Source organism: Balaenoptera ricei, chromosome 16 (assembly GCF_028023285.1).
Source record: "Balaenoptera ricei isolate mBalRic1 chromosome 16, mBalRic1.hap2, whole genome shotgun sequence".
NCBI lineage: Eukaryota > Metazoa > Chordata > Mammalia > Artiodactyla > Balaenopteridae > Balaenoptera > Balaenoptera ricei.
Genome location: NC_082654.1, coordinates 20,460,362 through 20,475,590, shown reverse-complemented (window position 1 = coordinate 20,475,590; position 15,229 = coordinate 20,460,362). Strand labels below are relative to the sequence as shown.

The window sequence follows — 15,229 nt, the reverse complement described above, 5'->3', positions numbered from 1 at the left end:
AGTATTTCAAAATATATGTGCAACTACCTGCGCATGTAGTTTGCATGTCTTAGTATGTATATACATATATTCATATATTTATGTGACTTGGTCCACACAGAGAGAAAGGGTTGTTCCTGTTTCCCCACCTGTGCAGGTTATCAGGTGAGCTTCTGCAACCAACTCCAAGCCTCACTCTGTCTCTCCTAGGCACCTGCTGTGTGGGGCAAGAAATTCACTGTTATCTTTAGAGCAAATAACTTACTGACCCATATATGATTTTTGGCAGACTAGGCAGTATTTTCTTCTTTGCTCAGCCTACACTAACAAATGACTACATTGAAATATTCTTAAAAATAAAGTCAGGGAAAGACTCAGGAGCTGGACGAGTTGAATGTGGAAACGTAACAGGGCAGACTTTGTGCGATGACTTAGACCACTTGAGATTTTTTATAATGTGCCCTTCATGTCCCTCCCAGTTATCTGCAAAAAGTGTGGCTCATTTTAGTACAAATCTCAGTTGGGTGGCAGCAACTTTTCAAACTTTAAAGAAGAGAGAGAGAAGGAAATTTAAGTACTTTTCTGTTTTGAAATATGATCTACAGATACATTTAGATTTTAGGCATAAGTGAAGTAACTCAGAAATGATCATGATGCTGAAGGCTTTCTTTTTCTTTTCTCACATTTACCCTTCTTGCACCACAAGTGAATATTATAAAAGATAAACCTCCTGTTACTGAGAAAATGATCTCACTTGGCATGGTTCGGTTATAACTCTCTGCTAGCCTCTCTGATGTGTGTCCTGGCATGTGATGTATTTCCGATGATGTGATCAGAGCAACGATTTTGTTCAACTGTCAGGCAGAGACACAGTAGGTACTCACTGGCTTCATTTATCCTTCCATTTTCCCTGGATGTAATCTGGAATAGGACATTCACCAATTCCAATATTTAACAAAGATGCCAACATAGAGACTCCTCTTCAGGGAAAAAAATGTTGACCCCAAAACAAAACACACTCATTTAAAATAAAGAAGCACATGCATAAGAATGAAGAGAACTGTTCTGAGGGGAAACTGTGAACTCCCGCCCAACTCCAAAATGAAAATCTAAATTTATTCTACTTATTCAACGCCTTTCTGAGAGCTACGGCTATTCACAGAATAAGGGTGGGGGTGGGGGTCTCTGAGTTTCCAGGTGATTCACTTCTGGCCTCTCTCAAACAGCAAACTGCCCTGGATTAAAATAGAATTCAGCTTATAAGAAGTAAACCACTGGGAATTCCCTGGAGGTCCAGTGGTTAGAACTCTGAGCTTTCATGGCAGGGGGCACGCGTTTGATCCCTAGTCAGGGAACTAAGATCTTGCATGCCGCGAGGCCAAAAAAAAAAAAAAATTAGTAAACCATTGCACCCTCATGAGCGGAGGGAGTCTCACACTTAAGGGTGAGCTGTGCAAACTGACTCCCTTCCAAAGAATACAGTATGGAAAGGGGGGAAAAGAGCAACTTTACAGTGAAGAAACATGGCAGATTATAAACGAAACATCAGATAAAACCCAGCTGAGGGTTATTGTACAAAATTCATTACCAGTACTCACTCCTCAAAACTGTCAAAGTCATCAAAAACATTGGAAGTCTGAGAAACTGCCCAGCCAAGAGGAACCCTTGGAGACATGACAACTAAAGGTAGTGTAGTGTCCTCAATGGGATCCTGGAACAGAGAAAAAGGACATCACGTAAAAACTAAGGAAATCTGAATAAAGTATGGCATTTAGTTAATAATAGTATCAATACTGGTTCGTTAATTGCAGCAAATGTACATACTAATCTAAGATGTTATCAATAGAAGATACTGGGTGTGGGATATATGGGAACTTGCCACACTATCTTTGCAATTTTTCTTCTAGTCTAAAACTGTTCTGAAAAAATAAAGAGTATTTTTTTGGACTTCCCTGGTGGTCCAGTGATTAAGACACCATGCTTCCACTTCAGGGGTCGCAGGTTCGATCCCTGGTCAGGGAAGTTCCTCATTACGCGTGGTACGGCCAAAAACAAAAAAAAAGAGTTGTTTTTTTTTTTTAATTTAAGCACTTGACTTTGCAAGAATGCTGTTGATTGTCCGGTGAAAAGCTAGAGAGAATTGAGGGGATTGTAGTGCCACCTGTGGCCCAGTGGGGTCTCGTCTCCAAGAGAAGTCCCATAGACCTGTAAGCACTATTTTATCCACAAGCCTTGTGGCGTGAGGCTAATGTGTAGCTCCAGAAAGATGCCTTCCAATTCCTCCCTGAGAGTCAATCTTTTATAGCTGCTGTTTCACCTGTAATGGCTCTTGACAGAGGTGAAATTAGTGAACACGGCAAATAAAATCCAAAGCATCCCCGAGGCCAGGAAAGGCCTTCTACCCACCCAAGAGTGTGTTCTCTGAGTCTTCTCAAGATTTCTTTTCTTTTTTTTTTTTTAACATCTTTATTGGAGTATAATCGCTTTACAATGTTGTGTTTCTGCTGTATAACAAAGTGAATCAGCTATATGTATACATATATCCCCATATCCCCTCCCTTCAAGATTTATTTTCTTTATTTGACTGCCATTCCCTGAAAATGATGGAGGATGTTGCTCATCAAATTCTATACAGCTTTCAGATCAGGCCACTGTCCCTCTGGAAAGACAGGATGCTCCCACTAGCAGAGCGAGGGTGGAGAAGGCCAGGGATAGCAGAGCAGCTGTCACAGCCTGGCCTCCTGCTGCTCATAGAAGGTTAAACCTGTGCGTCTGACAATCCATCTTCTTATCTCTGTAGACGAGGAGTCAACAGACCTTTCTATTATATTTCCAAGGAAAGATTGGTTTCAGTTAATACCATGATTTTTAAACAGCAGGTTTTAGCTTTACTACTTCTTTATGATTCTCTCCGATTTAATTATGTCCCATATTTTATTTAGGACCACCAGTGCTGGATCGTGGGGGATACAGAATGCAAGGAACTTTGGTGGTCCAGAAACATCTGACTGCACCTCGGATTCAGTTAATTCCTATGGACCCAAAGCCACTGCACCCAGCAATGAATAAATATCTCTGCCCTGGAATGAGAGGCAAGTCCATGTTCTGTGATCACTGTCTGGGGTTGTCTCTCCTAAGACATGGGGCATTTGGGTCCACTTGCCTTGTCACCAGCTTTATACCCACTTGACCCTCTTGTGCAGCAGTCTGATGTGACATGTATCTTAGTCAGCTTGGGCTGCCATAAAAAAATACCACACTGTGTGACTTAAACTACAGATATTTATTTTCTCACACTTCTAGAGGCTGAAAGGTCAAGGTGCGATCGGGGTTGGTACTGGTAAGGTCTCTCTTTTTTGGATTGCAGATGGCCACCTTCTTGCTATATTCTCACATAGCCTTTCCTCTGATCCTGCATGGGGAGAAAGAGAGAGATCTCTGGTGTCCCTTCCTCCTATAAGGGTACCAGCCCAGTTGGATTAGGGTCCTTCCCTTATGACCTTATTTAACCTTAATTACCTCCTTAAAGACCCTATCTCCAAATATAGTAACATTAGGGGTTAAGGCTTCAACATATGGATTTTAGAGGGACACAATTTAGTCCATGACAATGTGGAAATATAGCACAAATAATTTCAATAATGTAGTAGAAAAATCACTAGCTTTGGAGTGAGAAAAGCTAAGTTTGAAACCAAGATTACTAGAGGGGTCACAAAAAATGAGAGGAACTCACTTGCCTTCTCTAATTTGTTTCCTAATATAAAAAATGAGAATAAAAACAATGCCTATAAATCAGTTGTCATGAAACTGAAAATGTGACAAAGCATGTGAAAATGCATTATAATCATTAGTAGCCTTCAATTATATTAAATTATGGGCCCACTGGTTCTGGAAGTAAGTGCTACACAAGTGAAGGATTCAAAAGAAGGAGGCAACAGACTCCAGGGGTGCCTCAATCCATAGAGCAACCAGGGCAAGCTCTGGGCATCGCAGAGTGTCACCAGCTGTGCACTTTCTGTATCTCTGCAGCCCCCAAAGAACACAAGCTGCTTCTTCTATCCAAACAGGTTCCTAATATGAAGCTCAGTCAGGTAAACTGTGCACCCCAGGGCGTTTACCACTGCTGATGGAGGGAATTTTGGAAATTAGATTGAGGTAATTGAGCGCTGCCAATTGCCTGGGCCCAAGCTCCTTCTAACTGATACCTCCACTTAAAGGACTGATCAGTGAATGGATCTGATCCCCCAGGGCAGGACCTTTACCTTGAACAAATAAATTTCAATAATAAAGGACAGAATTTCTTTGATCCATGCAAGTCCTGTATCTCCAAGGCCATGCATCCATCCAAGGCAGAGCCAGGGCCTAGTCCCAGGCCTTCTGGTTTACAATTATTCAATGTATTTAATAAACAGTATTGAGCACCAGCTGTGCTGAGTTCCAAGCATACAGCAAGAACATAGCCAGATACTGTTCCTGTCATCATGGAGCTTATACTCTTAGAGGAGACAGATATTGAACAAATAATTATACACATTTTTAAATGAAATAGTTATTGGGTTGGGTTGGCCAAAAAGTTCATTCGTGTTTTCCATAACATCTTATGGAAAAACTGGAACGAGCTTTTTGGCCAACCCAATACTTTCAGAGGTATATGGTGTCCTAGGAGTTTGAGGTGGGTGACCCTGATGACGTAAGTGACATGTAAGGCAAGATCTGGAGGATGAGAACTAGTTAACTAAGAACTGATTGGAGAAGAGAAAGAAAAGTGGGTCAGGTAGAAGTTTCTATGGCAGGAGGGGGCACGGCAAGTGTGAGAGGTCTAGAGCAGAGGGGTGTGTTTGGCGTGCTTCGAGCAAAAAAGAAGAGTGGCTTCTGGTGTTAGATGAGGCTGGATAAACAGGCAGTAGAAAAACTACACAGGCCCTTATAAGTCATGTTATAAATTTGTATTTTATCCTAGGAGCAATAAGAAACCATTTAAGTGTTTTAAGCTGGGGAAAGAAGATGATGTAATAAGATTTGCTTTTTTGGGTAGATCCCTTTGGTTGTAATATGGAATACTGTTTAGATTGGGGAAACATAGATTAGTGAGACCCCTATTAGGAAGCTCTGGCAGCTGTTCTGGCCAGACACCACAGTAGCCTGTCCTAGGATGCCATTGTGAAGATTCATTCATTCATCAAATATCTATTGAGTGCTGCTGTATGCCATTCCTGTGCTGGGACTGGAGATGAACAGAGGTGGAAAGATTTGAGATAAAATTGACAAGACATGCTGATGAAATGGACATGGACTGCAAGAAGAGAGAGAGCTGAAAATAATGTCTAAGTCCTTGACTCATCAGATACAGAACAGATGGTGGAGCTGGAGGGGGCCCATGTTTGGGGAAGAAGAGTGAGCATTTGGACCTGGACATTTTGCGTTTGCAATACCTTTGAGATATCTTGGGGAGATATCAGTGGGACAGCAGGTTAAGAGAGTCCACAGCTCAGAGGGGAGGTGTGTGAGTCCCACATAAGGATGGTGGTAGAAGCCACAGGTGCAGTGAGATCCTTCAGGGCGAGAGCAAAGTGTGAGAAAAGAATAGTGCCTAGGACTGACCCTCAAAGGGCAACCAGCTCTTAATGGCTGAGGTTAGAGAAAGATGAAACCTGATAGGGAGTCCAAAAAAACAGTAAGAAGAGAGACAAAAGAAAAACTTAGGATAGTGTCAAGTCATGGAAACCAAGAGCAGCAGGAATTGATCTATTGTGGAAAATTCCACTGATGGGTAAAGTAAGAGGAAGACTGAAAAATAATCATTTGATCTGTAACATGGAGATCATTGATTACATTAGTGAGAACTATTAGAGTGAAGGGACAGTCGCCAAATGGGAGTGGGAAGAAAAGTGAGGGTGAGGTGAGGAAGTAGAGAAAATTCTCTAGAGACCTTTGGGTCTGAAGAAGTGGGATGGGTACCTGGATGATTTTCCTACTACAATGCACAGCTTTGCTTTGGCTCTGACAGTCGGAGATTTCTACCTCTATATTCCCTGCTTCACAAAAAGCACATGCACTCAGACCTCAGGTGTCACAGGGGGATCCCTAGGGCTCAGCTCAGAGTATCCACTCTGGCTCTGAAATACAGGTGAACACACTGCATTTGTCAAATCACCTCATGAAATAAGGCCCCAGGAAGGCCATGGCCCACAGTCAGGAAGCTATTTGGAAGGGTTCTAAGGGTGAGAAGAAAACATTTGACAGCCTGTATCTTTATTAAGAAAATCGCTGCTTTGGGTAAGGTTTCAATATGAGCAAACGTTTCTGTTAACGTAGGTACATTGGCAAGTAACAAATCCACTGTTTGACATGGCAAACGATGGTGATAGATCTGTGTTCCTAAATACTAAACTTTATTAACTGAAGCTGTCTCTTTCTTGAAGCATTAACTCACTGAATTGTGCCACTCAAATAAAGTGCCTGAAGCAGACATATATTCCTTGTGATCTCACAAACCAGACTTCTCTATAGCTCCTTTTTGCTTTAATGCATGAGCTTTAATGGTGGTAAAAAGTTGCAAACTGTCTTTTGCCACTTTTTGGTGGCAGTAATTTAGCATCTAATGAGCAAAACTTGCAACTCATGCCCCGGGCAGTGCAGAAGCTCGGGAACGAATGCTGGGGGCGAAAATGGGAGAGACTTTATAAAGGGAACAAATGTGGCTCAGACATGGAAATCAGGCTGAGAAAACAGGCGCCTGAGTGTGCCTGGGAAGGAATACAAGAAGGGAACTTTAAAGGCAGGTCATTTATGCATATTAGACTAAAAAGGGGCAGCTAATGCCACAGGAGTGATAAGAATAAACTAATAATCATAATATTGATAGTAGAACACATATATCAAGTGCCACATAGTGTGCCCCATGTACTGTGCCAAGGGCTTTGCCAGATGATCTCATTGGGTCATTACAGCAATCTCATGAGCTGTTCAAAGAAACCAACTGCTCTGAACTTCAGTTTATAAACTTTCAAAATAGAAATTAGAAGGATGGCTAAGGTCACAAAGCTAACTTCAAGTTTTAGAGACAGATTTTAAATCCAGGTGCATCTGACTCATGAGAACAAGGCTTTTAACAATTGCGTCAGGGACTGGATGAGAAATAAAGAGATCTGGACTTTTTCCCACACGTGGCTACAAATGAACTACATAACTCAGAACCAGAAAGGTAAAGTAACTTTTTCTGAGTTTCACATCTACAAAATGAAGAGTTTGGACTAGGTGAATTCTCTACTCCTCTCCAGAATTAACACTGCCATTCTCATTGGCCTTCCTACCTAGAAATTGCCTGAACTGTGGTTTGTAAACCTCTAGTGACAGAGCAGACAGTTTTAAAGATGGTCCATGCTGTTTAAAGAAGAGAAAACACAGTTTGTGCCACAATCATTGTGAAGTTGAAAGATCCAGTAAACCTTCTTGAAGTTTTAGCTGCACTAATCACACACCCATCCTCTCCCCTCATTTCTAGTCAACTGATAACAGAAAGTTAAAAACAAATAAACATGAAATTGATTTCTGTGCCAACTTTATTACTGGTAAAACTGCAATGGAGAACACTTTGTGACCCCCTATTTCCCATTTTGTTCTTTTTTATTTTAACAGCATAATGAGATATAAAAAGGCATACACTGTACATATTTAAATTATAGCATTCAAAATGTTTTGACATATGCATACACCCATGAAAACCACCAACACGATCAAGATAATGAGCATATCCATCACCCAAAAACTCTCTAGTGCCCCTTTGTAATTCTCTCTCCTGCTTATGTTTTCCCTGCACCCTTCCCCTAGGTAACCACTGATCAGCTTCCTATGGCTATATTTGCATTTTTGAGAACTTCATGTAGATGGAATTATAAGGAATATACTCTTTTTCTGTGACCTCTTTCCTTTGGTGTAATTGTTTTGAGATTCATCCGTGTTGTGGTATGTATCAATAGTTCATTCCTTTTTATTGCTGACCATTCCATTATAGGACTTTAACAAAGTTTTTTATCCATTCATCTGTTGATAGACACTTAGGTGTCTATCTTAGGTTTCCAGTTTGGGGGTATTACAAATAAAATTGTGTATATGCAAGTGGTTGTATGGTTAGATGCTTTCATACCTAGGAGTGGCATGGATCCTATGATAGGAATACATTTAATTTATTAAGAAACTGCCAAACTATTTTCCAAAGTGTGTGTACATTACCAACAGCAGTGCCTGAGACTTCCCATCCCTTGCATCCTCAGCACCACTTGATATAGTCAGTATTTTTTATTTTAGCTGTTCTACTAGGTGGTATCTCACAGTGGTTTTAGTGTACATTTCCCTAATGACTAATGATACTGAGCATCTTTTAATGTCCGTACTTTACATCAATATATTCTCTTTCATGAAGTGTCTATTCAAATCTTCACCCCCCCCTTTTCCAATTTTATCGAGATGTAATTGACATACAACATTCTGTAAGTTTAAGATGTACAACATAATAATTTGCTACATGTATATATTGCAAAATGATTCCCACGATAAGGTTAGTTAACACATCCATCACCTCACATAGTTACAACTTTGTGAGTTCATCTTCATTCATTTTCCCCACCCTCTGCCACTGGCAACCATCAATCTGTTCTCTGTTTCTTTGAGTTCAGTTCTTTAAGATTCTGCATATAAGTGAGATCATACAGTATTTGCCTTTCTCTGTGACTTATTTCACTTAGAATAATGCACTCAAGGTACATCTGTGTTGTCCCAAATGGCAGGGTTTCCTTCTTTTTTATGGCTGAATAATATTCACTGTATATATATATACCACATTTTCTTTATCCATTCATCTATTGATGGATACTTAAGTGGTTTCCATGTCTGGGCAATTATAAATAATGCTGCAATGAACATGAGGGGGGTTGCAGATATCTCTTCGATATAGTGATATTATTTCCTTTGGATATATACCCAGAAGTGGAATTGCTGGATCATATGGTAGTTCTGTTTTTAATTTTTGGAGGAATTTCCATACTATTTTCTATAGTGGCTGTACTAATTCACATTTCCACCAACAGTGCACAAGTGTTCCCTTTTTTCCACATCCTCACCAATTCTTATCATCTCTTGTCTTTTTGATAATAATCATTCTAACAGGTACAAGATGATATCTCATTGTGGTTTTGATTTGCATTTCCCTAATGATTAGTGATGTTGAACACCTTTTCATGCACCTATTAGCCATTTGTATGGATTCTTTGGGAAAATGTCTATCCAGATCCTCTGCCCATTTTTAAATTGGATTTTTTGTTTTTTCACTGTTGATCTGTATGAGTTCTTATATATTTTGGATGTTAACCCATTATCAGATATATGATTTGCAAATATTTTCTCCCATTCAGTAGGCTGCCTTTTCATTTTGTGGATGGTTTCCTTTGCTGTGCAGGAGCTTTTTAGTTTGACGTAGTCCTGCTTGTTTACTTTTGCTTTTGTTGCCTTTGATTTTGGTGTCAAATCCAAAACAAGCATTGCCAAGACCAATGTCAAGGATATTACTGCCTATGTTTTCTTCCAAGAGTTTTATAGTTTCAGGTCTTAGATTCAAGTCTTTAATCCATTTTGAGTTAATTTTTGTGTATGGTGTAAGAGGGGTCTAGTTTCATTCTTTTGCATGTGGTATCCAGTTTTCCCAACACCATTTATTGAAAAGATTATCCTTTCCCCATTGTATATTCTTGGCTCCTTTGTCATAAATCAATTGACCACATATGTGTGGGTCATTTCTGGGCTTTTTATTCTGTTCTGTTGATCTATGTGTCTGTTTTATGCCAGTACCATACTGTTTTCATTACTATAGCTGCAATAGTTTGAAATCAGGAAACACGATGTCTCTAGCTTTCCTCTCCTTTCTCAAGATTGCTGGAGCTATTTGGAGTCTTTTGTAGTTCCATACAAGTTTTAGGATTGTTTGTTCTATTTCTTTGAAAAATGCCATTGGAATTTTATATATATATATATATATATATATATATATATATATATATATATATATATTTTTTTTTTTTTTTTTTTGGTGGCATCAGGTCTTAGTTGCAGCATGCAGGACCTTTCATTGCGGCGCGCGGGCTCTTCGTTGCAGTTCGTGGGCTTCTCTCTAGTTGTGGCGTGCGGCATCCAGAGCTCATGGGCTCTGTAGTTGTGGCACATGGACTCTCTAGTTATGGCACGTGGGCTTAGTTGCCCTGCAGCGTATGGGATCTTAGTTCCCCCAGCAGGGATCGAACCGACATTCCCTGCATTGCAAGGTGGATTCTTAACCACTGGAGCACCAGGGTAGTCCCTGCCATTGGAATTTTGATGAGGATTGCATTGAATCTATAGATTTCTTTGGTTGGTGTGGACATTTTAACAATATTAATTCTTCCAATCTATGAGCACAGAATATCTTTCCTTTTATTTCTGTCTTCAGTTTCTTTCATCAATGTCTAATAGTTTTCAGTGTACAGATCTTTCACATCCTTGTTAAATTTATTCCTACGTATTTTATTCTTTTTGATGCAATTGTAAATGGGATTGTTTTCTTAATTTCTCTTTCTGATAGTTCATAATTAGTGCATAAAAATGCAACAGATTTTTGTATATTGATTTTTTTTTTTATATTTTTTTTTATTTTTGGCTGTGTTGGGTCTTCGTTTCCGCGCGAGGGCTTTCTCCAGTTGCGGCGAGCGGGGGCCACTCTTCATCGCGGTGCGCGGGCCTCTCACTGTCGCGGCCTCTCCTGTTGCGGAGCACAGGCTCCAGACGCTTAGGCTCAGTAATTGTGGCTCACGGGCTTAGTCGCTCCGCGGCATGTGGGATCCTCCCAGACCAGGGCTCGAACCCGTGTGCCCTGCATTGGCAGGCAGATTCTCAACCACTGCGCCACCAGGGAAGCCCCTGTATATTGATTTTGTATCCTGCAGTTTTACTGAATTCATTTATTAATTCTAACATTTCTTTTTTTTTTTCTTTCCTATCTTCTCTGGCTAGTATTTCCAATACTCTGTCAAATACAAGTAATGAGAGCAGGCATCTTTGTCTTGTTCCTGATCTTAGAGGAAAAGCTTTCAGCTTTTCACCATTGAATATGATGTTAAATGTGGCCTTATTGTATATGGGCTTAATTATCTTGAGGTACATTCCCTGTATACCCACTTTACCCACTTTGTTAATCCTCTAGCTGCTTTTAAGATTTTTCTCTTTTCATTGGTTTTGAGAAATGTGATTATAATGTGCCGTTGTATTGTTTTCTTCATATCGTTTGCACTTGGGGTTTATTGAACTTGTATCTGTTGATTTACAGTTTTTATCAAATTTGGAAAAATTTTAGTCATTATTTCTTCAAATATTTTTTGTCCATTTCTCCCCCTATTTCGAAGAATCCAATTACATGTATTTTCTGCCACTTGAAGTTATCCCACAGCTCACTCACATTCTGTTTATTTGCTTTTGCACTCTTCTCTGTGTTTTATTTTGAATACTTTCCTATGTCTTCCAGTTTACGAATCATTATTTCTGAAGTGTATGATCCACTGTTAATCCCACCCAATGTATTTTTCATCTCAGACATTGTAGTTTTCATCTCTAGAAGTTTGATTTACATCTTTTTATATCTTTCACATCACTACTTAACATGTTTAATCTTTTCTCCAGCTTCTTGTGGAGTACAGTTACAGTAACTGTTTTAATGATCTTGACTGCTAATTCCGTCATCTGATAATTTCTAAGTCAGTTTTGATAGATTGATTTTTCTCCTCACTATAAATTTTATTTTCATGCTCCTTTGCATATCTAGTAATGTTTGGCTGGATTCTGACCTTGTGAGTTTCCCCTTGCTGGGTGCTAGATAGTTTTGTATTCCTATAAATATTCCTGAGCTTTGTTCTGAGATACATTTACATTACTTGGAAACAGTTTGAGCCTTTTGGATCTTGCTGTTAATCTTTGCTAGGTAGGACCAGGGCAATGTATAGTCTGGGGCTAATTTTGTTCTGCTACTGGGGGGATAATCTCTTGAGTACTCTAACCAGTGTCCTATAAATTATGATGTTTTTCCATTTGACTAATGAGAGCAAGAACTATTCCTGGCTCTGTGTGACCTCTGGACATTATTACCTTTAATCCTCTTGGATACCTTTTGCCCTGGCCTCTAGTCGTTTCTTTACACACACATGCTGATTGGGACTCAGGTGAAGAAACCAGGGGACTCTACAGATCCCTACAGACCTCTCTGGAGTTCTTTCTCTGTGACGCTCTCTCTAACCAAGCTCTCTGCTCTGCAAACTCTAGTCACCTTGGCCCTCTTTGTTTCTCAACTTCATCTTCTCAATTCAGGGAGACCACAGTGCCCTACCTGGGGGTCTCCTCTGCCTACAATGCCTGGAAACTCTCTACAGGCAATAACTTGAGTCCATCATAGGACTCATCTTATTTGTTTCCTGTCTCTCAGGCATCACTCTTCTTCATTGTCCAATGTCCAATGTCCAATATCTTGAACACTGCTGCCTTAAATTTGTGTTCAGTCTTTTTGTTGTTGTTTCAGGGTACATCCAGCCCCTGTTACTCAATCTATGCTGAAAGTGACCATTTTTAATATACTGTAATTAGTAATAGCTGTATTACAATAGAGCAAAATACAAGTGGTAGAATTCTTAACACCTTTTTGTAATTCCTGAACTTGACATGAAAACGTTGCTCGTGGGGCTTCCCTGGTGGCGCAGTGGTTGAGAGTCTGCCTGCCAATGCAGGGGACACGGGTTCGAGCCCTGGTCTGGGAAGATCCCACATGCCGCGGAGCAACTGGGCCCGTGAGCCACAATTACTGAGCCTGCGCGTCCAGAGCTTGTGCTCCGCAACAAGAGAGGCCACGATAGTGAGAGGCCCGCGCACCGCGATGAAGAGTGGCCCCCGCTCACCGCAACTAGAGAAAGCCCTCGCACAGAAACGAAGACCCAACACAGCCATAAATAAAATAAATAAATAAAATTTAAAAAAAAAAAAAAAAAAAAAAAACGTTGCTCGTGTCATATGCATCTGAATACCTGCTCTAAATCAGTCACTATGTTAGACCCAATTTGTGTTATATTTTACTTTAAATATACATTATCACAAATTTATAAATAAAAAATGACCGCTTTAAATAATAAAAAATAAAATAAAATACGAAAAATATATGACACCCAATTAGTAAATAGCAGAGAAATGATGGAGTAAACTCAGACCTGTCTAACTTCAAATCCTGCCACCCTTTCCGAAAGACATGCTACCACCAATGTGTTCATTTGATGAACTGGTTGAAATGATTGTAATGTGTTCAGTCTGTGCCAGACTTTGTGGTAATAGAGATGATGGGTATTGTCCTAGCGCTCAGGTAGCTTATAGGCTATTAGAGAATGGAACACGAATGTAAAATAACTGGAAAAGAAAGGAATTGCTAGACTATGTTCTATACTTGTGAATGAAAGCCAAGGAACGACAAAAAAAAAAAAAAGAAATTTAGAAATTGGTACCTTCTCACGCTTTCTCTGCCATTGTGATGTGTGCAACTGACTCCCTTCCTGGTCACGTCTTCTACTGGACTTTCAGGATCAAGCAATTCCTGGCCAAGAAGCAAAAGCACAATTGTCCCATTCTCAAATGGATTCAGATGAAACTCATAATAAAATCAGGTACAATTCCAAGAAGAGATATGGAACCAAGCTACTTCTTCGCTAGTAGTTTGGTTCCATAATAAATACATGAGATCTTTTGTTTGGAAAAAAAGAGAGAAATTGATGTCTTCTCCTTTCTGCCTTTCAGCTATGATTTTTGGCCTGAGGCTGTGCATTCTCTGTTAAAGAGTTATGTCCTCCTCATTAAAACAAATGTCTTTTTTTATTAGAAAACGATGTTCACTAAGTCTGACTTATTTTGGGGACCACTCGGTGTCTCTGGGAAAAATAAAAGTGTACGATGACCTTGCAAGTGGAGCTACCATTGGGTGGTGAGGGTGACCTCCTTGACCTTTCTTAGTGAGCCACATAGAGTGCCAGAAAGGACCAGGACTGTGGAGTCAGCCAGATGTGGATTCGAATTTTAGTTATCTCATTTACCGCCTTCTCATCTTTGAGAAGATGGCTGATGCTTTCTGAGCCCCAGTTACCTTACAGTATCTACCACCCAGGATTGTTATAGATATTAAATATGGAAATTAAGTGCTCAGCACAAAAGAGGCACTCAAAAAATAGTGGTGATGTTGACTGGTGCTTCTTTCCATTTGTAGATTTTGGGATAAGAAGCAACATCCTGGCAACTAGCAGCTGGCCTGACTCACAGTAATATGGGAATGGTTTTAACTGAGGCCAAAGCATAAAGCTCCACACTGGGTAATAGACATTATTTCTTAAGAATGTTCACTCACGTTTGTAAATCTGAGCTGTCATATGGGATAGGTGGGTAGCAGTGATTCCCATCGCCTGCCTTTCCTCAGTTCAGTGCCCAACTCAAGAAGGTTCCCCCACCATTTGGAATAAGCTAGAATGCCCCTTTCTAAAATTTAAGGATTTCCACAGTTAATCATAGGATCAGAAAATGTGCGTGCTGGAGAGAGAAGTAAAGGGAAGTCTAGCACAACCTGAGTTGCATAATCTTAGTATCTTGAATGGCTAACAGAATCTGACAAAGGTTGGGTTGTAATCAATGTAATCAATATTGATTGTTGGATATCTACTAGCATTGCCCCCTTCTCCTCTCAGAAATCAACTCAGAACAATAAGAAGCACAAGAAATGCAAGCTCTAACACTGACAAGCTCAATGACATCTGGACCCCTGAACCACAATATATGAGAAACAGCCACCAAAGCAGTTACCGTTAAACAGGAGCAAGGGAGGTATGTGGAGAGATAACGCTTACAGCCACACGGCACAGAAAACTGGCAGAGCAAGGTTCTCTGGAGCACATGCCACACCCTAGCAGAAAACCAATAATTCCTTGCTGGAAATACTGAGAATGTTGTGCTCCAGTAGCAGTCAGCAGCATCCTTGGACCCAGTTAAGTGTCAGAAAGGAGCAGGGTTGGGAGGCTGAGTGAAGTATCACACCAATGTGCAATATTTACAAGAAGGATTCTCTTGGTGAGACAGAGAAGATAGAGGAAGCATTGGTGACATCCTTCAGCAACTCATCTCTATTGTCCTGGGAGAAATAGAAGCAGAGCCAACTTAT

The 15,229-nt window shown here is 40.2% G+C and overlaps 1 long non-coding RNA gene across 1 annotated transcript in view; it reads left to right on the top strand.

The window, feature by feature from the left end:
* LOC132350905 (uncharacterized) overlaps positions 1-3,065 on the top strand; it is a 159,930-nt gene extending 156,865 nt beyond the window's left edge. Inside the window, exon 6 of the long non-coding RNA XR_009498043.1 lies at positions 2,922-3,065. This is a non-coding gene — a long non-coding RNA (uncharacterized LOC132350905). The remainder of the gene's footprint in view (positions 1-2,921) is intronic.
* Positions 3,066-15,229: the final 12,164 nt, after the last annotated feature.